This window comes from Thunnus thynnus, chromosome 23 (assembly GCF_963924715.1).
Source record: "Thunnus thynnus chromosome 23, fThuThy2.1, whole genome shotgun sequence".
Lineage (NCBI taxonomy): Eukaryota > Metazoa > Chordata > Actinopteri > Scombriformes > Scombridae > Thunnus > Thunnus thynnus.
In genome coordinates, this window is record NC_089539.1 from 3671995 (window position 1) to 3682383 (window position 10389).

General features: G+C 40.7%; 1 protein-coding gene across 1 annotated transcript in view; it reads right to left on the reverse strand.

Annotated features, from left to right (window-relative positions):
• mpped1 (metallophosphoesterase domain containing 1) overlaps positions 1–8999 on the reverse strand; it is a 95624-nt gene extending 86625 nt beyond the window's left edge. The window contains exon 1 of the mRNA XM_067581101.1: positions 8847–8999. The gene's annotated coding sequence lies outside the window, so the exon portion shown is untranslated. The remainder of the gene's footprint in view (positions 1–8846) is intronic.
• Between the last annotated feature and the right edge of the window lie 1390 nt (positions 9000–10389).

The window sequence follows — 10389 nt, forward strand, 5'->3', positions numbered from 1 at the left end:
TCATCTGCATAAAGAAACAGCTTGTGCTCTCTTCCTCTAGCTTTAACCCCACCAGTCTTTGGGTCCGATCTAACAGCTACTGCAAGAGGTTCAAGAAATAACAATAATGGAGAGAGCGGCTCTCCCTGCTTTGTGCCCCATGACAGCTTGAAGGAGGGTGATATCAATCCCTGTGGGTCTGCATATATCACTCTAATCCAATGTAAGAACCCAAAAGTTTTCATAGTATGCAACAAAAAACCCCTGCTCCTCACAGTTGAAAGCCTTCTCCGCATCTAGGAAGAAGGACACGATTGGAGCGTCGTCCTCCCTGCTTAACCACATCAAGTGAAGCAATCTTCTGAGGTAATCAGACCTTACACTTATAAATCCAACCTGATCTGAATGTATAATGTCTAGCAGGATATGCTGTAGGCGCATAGCCAATACTAGGGTGACCAGATGAGAGTGGATGAAGCTGGGACAGGGGAGTTTGGGGTGGGTGTGGTCACCTAGCCACGGTGGGTGTGGCCTCCGGTACATTACATTCAGTGTCAACATACAGTAAAACATGTGAAAGTCAAAATGTATTATTTTTGTTCATGAAGTCAAATGTCTGTCATTAGGAAAAAGAAACACAATGGCTGTGTTGTATGTGACAGTATGTAAATCATTATCTGTTACATCAAATTTTTTAATTCAATTCAATTCAATTTTCTTTTATTCATTCTATCAGGATGGTTTAATTTCCCTCCATAAATGTTTTAATTCAGCAACATAGCTATGTGTCGCTGCTATGTGTAGTTGTAAATTACTGTGCACGGCTAAAAAAAACTACACCAGCCATAATCCATGTAGGCGACGGTTTCCCCGTCTGTGGGAAACACCAAAAGAATGTTTCACAATGATCAGCAATTAATGTTTAATTAGGCTATAACTAATCAAAACTCAGGTTTAGTCTAATTTTCAGGAGAAACAGGACAGGATTCCAAATTCGGGACAACCGCTCATAATGGGGAGTCCGGTCACCGTAGCCAATACCTTAGTTAGTATTTTGCCTGTAGCTGGTTGGATCAAGTGGGTCCTTCCCTTTTTTGAGGATCACTGAAATTGCTGACTGATTGAATGTACTGGGTAACTCACCCGTTAATGTAGCCTCAGAATATACCTTTGTAAAGATAGGTGTCAGAATATCAATGTAGTTCTTATAATATTCAACAGAGAAGCCATCTAACCCAGGAGCCTTTCCTGACTTCATTAATTTAATAGCTTTCCTAACTTTATCCTCTGTAATTGGAGCGTCCAAAGTTTCTACTTGATTAGTCGACAGCCTAGGGAGATCAATCCTCGAAAACCATGCATTCCTTTCTTCAGTATTAACAAAAGTGTTTGAAGTATACAGATGTGAGTAGAACTTTTTAAAGACTTGATTAATTTCCTGAGGTTTAGTCACCACTTGTCCAGATTCATCCTTAATACCTGATATAATGTATGTGGCTTCCTTTTGATTTAACTGTCTTGCCAGCAATTTTCCTGACTTTTCTCCACTTTTGTAGCAATTCATTTTGAGTCTAAATATGGCAAATTCAGCTTTCTTATTATACATCTCATTTAACACATATTTAAGGTCTCACTATACTTTTCAGATAAACTTTTTTTCCTTTTGCTTTAACTTAATTTCCAATTTTTCTGACTTTCTCCCTATTTTCTTTCTTCAGCTTTGATGTATGGGCTATGATTTTGTACCTAATAAATGTCTTGGAGGTCTCCCAGATGGAACATATCCTTTCAGTAAAAAAAATTGTTGAAGTTCTTCAGATAATTGTTTAAATGTTGGGCCTTGAGATTAAGTCTCCACCTACTACTCCTCACTCTTATCCATTGTTAGGCACAGCTCCACTGTAGCACGGTCTGTTAATGCTGTGACCCCTGTTCTACTATCCATAATAGACTCAATCATGCTTTTGGATACTAAAAGATAATCTACCGTATTTTCTCTAATAGTGGCTGCGGCCTTTATTTACCTCAACTGCAAAGGGTACCAGGCCTTTATTGGAAGCAGGCTTATATTAGAGAGAGGCCTTTATTTCTAATTTTCATTGTTTGATAAGTATATTTAATCATATTTTAGTACGAAGTCTCCTTGTTTTCTGATCTGCTTCTGTTTGCTCTGTTAAAGTGCATTACCAGTAATTACAGTAATCGACTTACTCCGATGTGGTGGCAGTGCACCACTTAGCTGTAGCATGTGGTAGCATGCTCATGGATGTATGCTCATATAAAATATGCACTGTAATCTCCATACTTAAGCGATATTGCGTTTCCTCCACCTCCCTTCCCTCTCTGTATCGGCTTTGAGTGAAAATAGCAAGTATATTGTTGAATTTATTAAATTAAAGTGATGGAAATGTAGCCTACGTTAGAGGCCTCTGCATGTAGCGCCTACTCATAGAACTGGAGTTACATCCAGGTAACTACTATTTAACTGGCATGTACATTATATAACAGGCACCAGGAGTTTATCCAACCTTGTTTTCTCCCTGGCCTGTATTTAGGGCCTTTAACTGTTCATGTTGACCACGCCCCTGGCCATTATCGGAGACCAGGCTACCAGGCCCAGGTTCTTTATAAGCTGATGTATTGCAAGTCTATCCTTTGGAACTTTACGAGAATACATTGCCTTGTCCTTTATAGCATCCAGAATCTGATTAAAGCCCCTGCCCAATATTATATGTCTATTCTCAACTGCCCAGACAATCTTAACTTAATGGAACATAATGGAAAAAAAATCTGCATCCTCCTGACTTGGAGCATATACTGTATATTAGAGATTGATCCTCACCCCAATAACAATCCTCCCTTCATTATCCCTGTGTTCTTTCAGCAATACAAAGTTTAATTCCTTATGCACAAGTATTGCCGCTCCTTATTTCTTACAATTAAATGAACTACTAAATACTTGGCCGACCCAGTTTCTCTTGAATTTGGCAGTTTCTAAATTTGTCCGATGTGTTTCTTGTATGAATGCAACATCTGCCTGTTGTGATTTGAGATAGAGCTGACACCTTTTTTTCTTAGCTTAACAGGATTCTGAGCTCATTTAATATTCTATGAAATCACCCTAAAATCACTATTCATATTTTTTCTCCATCATGTTCTTTCCATCTTCATAATGACCATGTACTTTTGCCCCTCTGTTCCAAAGATGTTCCATCTTGTTTTCAGACACATAAACATTAACTACTAGCAACATCATGAGAAACCAATACATACAATAACCAAAAAATGATTGGTGTACACTGGGCAAAGATACCCCCATCTAAATAAAGACAGGAGGAGATAGTGGTGGCAAGTTCAGCAGGCTACAGTCCAAGTAGGACTGTACACTGATTTTGGCCCTTAGTAAGGCACTTAATGATCTAAAACTTAAATCAGCCCACACCGATAGTCACTAATAAAGAATGAGCAGGTGATCAAATGGCTGCAGATGACAGCTGTTCATATGATAGGGGCCCCAGTCAGTAACAAGTTCAAATAGTCACCGCTCCATCAGAGTAGGAGTTCTTGGGTATAATACTTTGCTCTTTTTGGTGATGAATTCCAGTGCTTTGCGATGGTCCTCAGAACTCATCCGCTTCCCTTTCCATGAAAACCACAGTACAGTGGGGAAGGTCAGTGTGTAGCGAATATCCATCGTGAGTAGTTTCCTCCAAACTTAGGTAAACTTCTTCCTCCTGTCGGCCACATCCTTGGTCACGTCTGGGAAAAAGGAAATTCTCCTGCCATGCCACTTTATTTCTGTTTTGTTCTTGTATTTCTCTCTCACTGCAGCTATCACCCGTTCACGTTCCAGAAATGTTTGGAATTTCATGATGACAGGTCTCAGAGGACGGTCCTCATCTGGAATGGGCGCCAGCGACCTAGCTAAGTTCATTCTTAGCTAGTTAGTTCATTCTTAGCCTTGTTCATTCTTAGCTAGGACCTCTGCAACCAGCTGCCTGATATACTCCAGCAGCTTGCCACCCTCCAGCTGTTCCTTAACTCCCATCAGCCGCATGTTGAGTTGTCTGTCCCGGTTCGCTGCATCTTGCACTGCTCTCTCTAGCTCATCACGTTGTTTAGAAGTGTTTAGCAGCTCAGTGCTTAACTGACCATTCTCACTCCCTAGGTCCATTATCTGACCGTCTGTCTCATCCAGTCTCTCAAAAATAGCAGTAATATCCATGCTAACTTTAGCCTGTGAGGTTTTTACTGAGGAAACATCCTCCTGCAGTTATTTGAGAATGTTGCTGAGTTGTGACATCTCTTGCACTGCTTTTCCCAAAGTCGCTTGAAGTTCTGTGAGAGCATTTGATGCGATAACTGGAGCTCTTGAGTTGGGGTGAGCCATTCCTACAACTTTCAGCATCGTCCCACTAGCCATGCTAGCATAGTTCATCCCGTGCTTAGCTGTTTGAGACTTCGAGATTGTAGCAGCCATTGATAAAAAACAGTTTTCAAAAATTATGCCAAGTGATTATAAAAACAAGAACACCACTTTTAGATGGTTAAATTAGGCCTTTAGTGATCGAATTCAAAGGAGGAAATGTGCAAATTTTCTGGAGATATGTTCTAGGCAACCATCTTGGTAGTCAGACCCATGTGACTTATTGTTTAAACCTGATGTTAACATTGGAGTCATACAGGCAGCCTGAGCGGAACATTTTCACCTTGAAAAACTGCTGTTATGCATAATGTCAGACTGCACGTTGTAGTTCCAGAGCTTGAATGATTTATTATTTACAAATGTATTTTTCTGTATGTGCTGTAATGCATAATGTGTTCTTTTTATTTGAATGTTTGCTCAGACAATATATAAGAATAAATAGAATTGATAAAAATCCTTTCAATGTCTGTCCCTGGTGTGTGAGGCCTGTGTGTGTGTGTGTGTGTGTGTGTGTGTGTGTGTGTGTGTGTGTGTGTGTCGCCCATTCATCTCTGCAGCTCATTTTTCGGAGGCTCTGGCGACTGCTGGGAGAGAGCAGAGCTGCTTAGAGGTGCTGAGATGACGGGGATGCTGGGAGACGGAGGTGATAATTTGGGGACAGGCGGGTTTGGCAAAGTCCGCCTCGACTGCCGTTCGATGTCAGCGTGCCATCTCGATTCCTCATTCCCCGGCAACCTCACACGGTGACAGCACACTGACGTGACAGATACACACTTCACACTTCACACCGACCGCGGTTGTTTGTCACGGGCAAATCCCAGCATGCTCAGTGTATGTGTTTCAGGAGCACATACAGTACATGTGTGCGTTCCGCGTGCACCCAGGTTGATGTGTGTGCAGGCCTGGGCGTGCATATTTCAATGTGTTTCTGTTGTCATGAATGTGACAGTGACAGCGCCTCACATTCATGCCAGTGTGAGACAGAAACATGCATTAGCAGATGCTGGGAGATTATAACACATTGAGCTCATGTGTGGTTTTTCAGATAATGTAGGTTACACAGGACATGCTCATCATCACCTTCCTCAGCTTAACTTTAACAGCAGCCTCTGTTTACTTTCTACACAAATGTCGCTCTCATTCTATCTGGAGTAAACATAAGTTCTATTTCATTTCTTTTGACCGTCTGAAAATTTTACCTGAAGATGCCATAGTACACGCACACACACATACACACACACACACACAAATTTTAATCAAATCTGAATCCATTTATCACATTTAAATCCTTTCAGATATTTTATTGAATCCATTTAGTTTAAGCTTTCAACATATGTAACAGCTAAAAATAACAGATTTACTGTACAGACTCCTTTTACTGTATCTGTACTTTTTGTCGTGGCTGTTACATGATTACATGTTTGTTATGTGAACTGGTTAAACCTGCTGATGAAATGAGAAGCCTGCTAACCTTATGTGATGTTGACCTTATGTTTTCGGCAGTGCAAATAAAAAAAAGAGCAAAAGAGACAAAATATTTGGGAAGACATTTCTCAGCCTCTGAGCTCAGAGATCTGGATATTTGGACCTGGATCTAGAATGAAACATCCTGCTGTGGTTCAGATGTGTTTCAGCACTGAGAGCCAAATACACAATGAAGATTAAGTGCGAGACATTATGCGGCCAGTGTAGAAAGCTACATGAATTCAAATTGAAATGTTCCATCAGATGCTTATAGACAGCCTGTTTGTGTTAAATAAAGAACTTAATGTCTAAATCAAATGATGTCCTGAATCCAATTTTTATAACTTTCCGAAACAAATAAATCAACAAATACCACTTTATGCGGTGGCTAGCCATGTATGTGTACGTCATTATCCACATTTGTAGGAGTCATTACTTCGAGACTGCAAACACGCATAAGCCACAGGAGAGAAATAAGAGAGGCAGATGGAGCAGGAGGAGGTTCCAGCTTCTCATATTTCAGAAGCTGGAACCAGATCTTTTTTTTTTCTTAAAATATGAATCAAAATGATGAATCGATTATCAAAACGGTTGCTGATTAATTCAACAGTTGGCAACTAATTGATTAATCGACTAATCGTCGCAGCTCTACGTGACATGTTGTACAAGCGAGCAGACTGAAGCCTTCAGTCATCCAGATGCAGAACAGCTGGTGATCGGAGGAAGTGAACGAGTTAGAGATGAAACTGCGGTTCAAATTAGAATCCTCATCAGAAGATACCAAGCATAAACACTCATATATAGAGTACATGTGCCAAACATGTTACCAACCATGTCAAAGGTGACTGACACTCAACCTCAGCAGCAAAGATGCACTTCATAAACCACAGTTACATCAGTAAGTCTCAGCTATAACTCCAGATGTATCTAATTATATTAGTTTTATTAATGCATGACAAAATACAACATTGTTATAAGTTCAGTATACACAAGCTTCTTTTTTTTAAAAGAGCAGATTACACTCTGCAGTACTATCTGCATGGAATGAAAGAATATCACTATATTTTTGTGAGAGATGGGTCACAAAAGAAGCCACTAGAGTCTGAAGCATCTGTTTCATACGCTCACAGGCCTTCAGGCATACGAGGCTTATATCCCCTGTGAAAAATCATTCTCTCATGCTTTTTGTCTTCTCTGTGAGATCCTCATGGAGTAGGAAAAAAAAAACAAAACGTGGCATTGAGTCTATTGTAAAGCCTGACCGATATAATCTATAGAGTTGTCTTTATGTGAAATCATTTTTTTCAGAGCATGAGGGTGTGTGCTACTGGCCAGAGGAAATATATTACAATCACTTTTCTTCTGGTATAGTGTTGACACAACTCTATCCACACATCCACAATGATAGCTTTAAAAAAAATCATATTCAAGAGCAAGAACATTTAATTCAGGTTCAGCACTAAAACATCCAAAGGGAAATGTTTATCTAACGTGCATTATTTTTTAATGTGCGAACACGTCAACAGGCAGTATTCATCTGACCCAAACCGCCACCTGAAAGTCAAACTGTAGACTTTTTGCGCTTCTGTAAGCAGAATCTCAAGCCCTCCTCTATCAGTGTCTGTTATTGACATGAATGACCGAGTCCTTTGACTCTGTGTCAAGAAATGTTAGTGGCAATCACAGAGGGAGCAGCTTAGGGGCCCCTGAATCACATAAGGGCCCCCCTAGCCTGTTTTCTGACCAACAATTGAGAAGAGAAGAGAAGAGAAGAGAAGAGAAGAGAAGAGAAGAGAAGAGAGGAGAAGAGAGGAGAAGAGAAGCCTCTGGCAGCAACAGTGTGAGCGTGCTGTACTGGATGCTGGATGCTGGTGCGGCTGTGGAGCGGTTGATAAATGCAGAAACATAAGAGAAGCTGTCTGATTGATGCTCTCTCCTCTCGGGCACATTCTCGTATTTAACAAGCGGCCGTCACATTAGACTGTGAGCCAATCTTCTCTGCTTATTCGCTCGTTTTCGGCTACATATGGACACACACAGAAAATTAAAGTGCATCTGAGTGTGGCGCTGAGTTACTGTATCTGTTTTATACGCGCAGTATAGCCTGGAGATCTTTGTGTGTTGGTCTAATTTGGATCCACAGCTGTGTGAAATATGCAGAATCCACAAACTATAGGGTGATTCCATCTGAAGTGAAAAATATGAGACATATTCCAACCAATGTGGAAAAATTATGCACAAATAATCAGAACAGAAGGTTTTTGGAACATATAAAATTTCCCTTTTTACTATATTTACTTTGATAACTGTTTTAATCTGGCTTAATTCACGTTTTAATCACCCACAAACAAATTGTTTTAAGTAATTAGTGTGCAGGCAGAGTTTTACCAACTGTAACTCTTTAATTAAAAGCCAGATATTAAATCCTTGCAGTTGAATTATCTTAAGAGCTCCTGAGAATTATCAGCTTCTCGCACATTTTGCAGAAGTTTCCCTCCACTCATGAGAGCTGATTCTGCAGTCTGCCCTCTGTGTGTAACTGAACTAATAAAAAACTTTGCAGCCATTTGGTCCCACAGGCTGCTCCGACTGTCTCTCTCTCAGACATGCGGGGTGTTTTGAAGCTCCACTGAGTCTCTGCACCCTGTACTGTACCCTGAGACTTTGCCCTTTGGATGTGGTGCTACTGAAATCTGATCTACCATAAAAGCGTTCCGGTGAGCCCTGCTGGTAAGTGTTATGTCGGGGTGGGGGGGACGTGAATGCATGCCTTTATTAAAATCCAGACTAGTCAAGCGACCACTGAGCCCCCCCCCTCCCTCCTTCACATGTGACAGAAAACAGGTCCAGAGCTGAGATTAACCCGGGAATACGCAGCGCGGAGCGGGTTTAACGCATATCTCTGCTCCGGTTCTTGCATGCATGAGTGGACACCTTTGTATAAATGCACCTAAAACATAAAGAGGAGTCAACTTACCGGCTGTTGTGTGGTCAGCTGCAGGGCTGCTCTGCGCGGTGATGATGGATGTGGAGAGAGGAGGAAGGTGTCTGCGCTGCGAGAGAGACGCGCTGGTCAGTTTGAATGCGCACCCCGTGGTGCACCGGAGGAGCGTCGTGGAGAGATCCTCCTCTCTCTCTCTTTCTCTCTCTCTCTTTCTCTCTCTCTCTCTCTCTCTCTCTCTGATCAGTCCTGCCCACCGTATCTCCCGGTGTGCGGTGCAGTGAGGAGGAGCAGAGAAGGGGGGTCTACAGAGCTCATCCCCGGTCACACAGAGACAAAAATCACGCTGGTTTCATTACAAGGCTTCTACTTGGACCACCAGGGCCGTGTCCACGATTTAAGCCCCGAGTCCAGTCCCCCCCCCCCCCCCCCCACATTGCAACCCCACCACCACCTCCAAGAAATATATAACTAAGAAGTCTGTAAACATTTTGTCTCCATATTTAGACGATTTATTCTGTTATTTATATTCCAGTTCTCACACTGCCAAGAATAAAATTCAATCATGATCCTAAATTCATCTGTTTACTTTTATGTATTTATTTATTGACCTCCAGACCAGTTATATATAGAAAATACTCTGCTTTGCATGATCATTTGTGTCTGATATGGTTTTCTGACAATAAATATTATAATGATATATTATTGTTCATTTCAGAAGTTTAAATGCTGGACTTCACTGATAAATTCATTCTCAGCGTAGTTTCCTCCTCCAGCAGTCTGCTGGTGTCACTCTGCACATACATCAGTCTATACAGTCAAGCTCAAACATCACAGTGGAGGAACAAGAAGAGAAACATACATGTGAGCAGAGGTGGATTTAAAGTCAAAGTATAAATCTCAAGGTAAAAGTTCTCTATTACAAGTCAAAGCTCTGCATTCAAATTGTTGCAGAAGTAGAAGTTCAACAGTATAACAAGAGATAATTTACTTTAAATTGTACAATTATAAATATATGTATTTATTATTTAATTATAATATCAAATAATTTATTTGCACCTCCAAAGTAAATCCTACAGCTGTACAATAAATGCAGTGGAGTCAAAAAGACAATATTTCTCTCTGGTGGAGTTGAAGTAGTATAAAATAGAAATACTCAAATTACATGTACTTCAGTTCAGTACCTGAGTAAATGTATTTTTCAGCATTGTTTAGAATCCACCATGTAATTTGTGTAAATTTCTCTTAATGCCGTTCAGCCTTCTGCGTTCCTGCAAACTACAGGAAGATTTGACCTTGGTGACCTCAGTGGTCAGTAGTTATGATGCTGGTTGGGACTTCAGTGTCATGTATATATGAGTAAAGATGTCATGTGTAAGTGAGGGCAAGCCAGTTCCTGTTATATGAAATACTACCAATAAAAGAGTCTCAGTCTTTGAAAGGTTGGTTCATTCTTAAAACAGGCCGGACTGATAAATATTTTGATTATCAGTTAATCTTAGAAATATTTTCTCCGTTGTTTGGTTTATAAAATGACATCACAAATTCTTCATTCCCAAGCTGACATTTTCAAACAGCT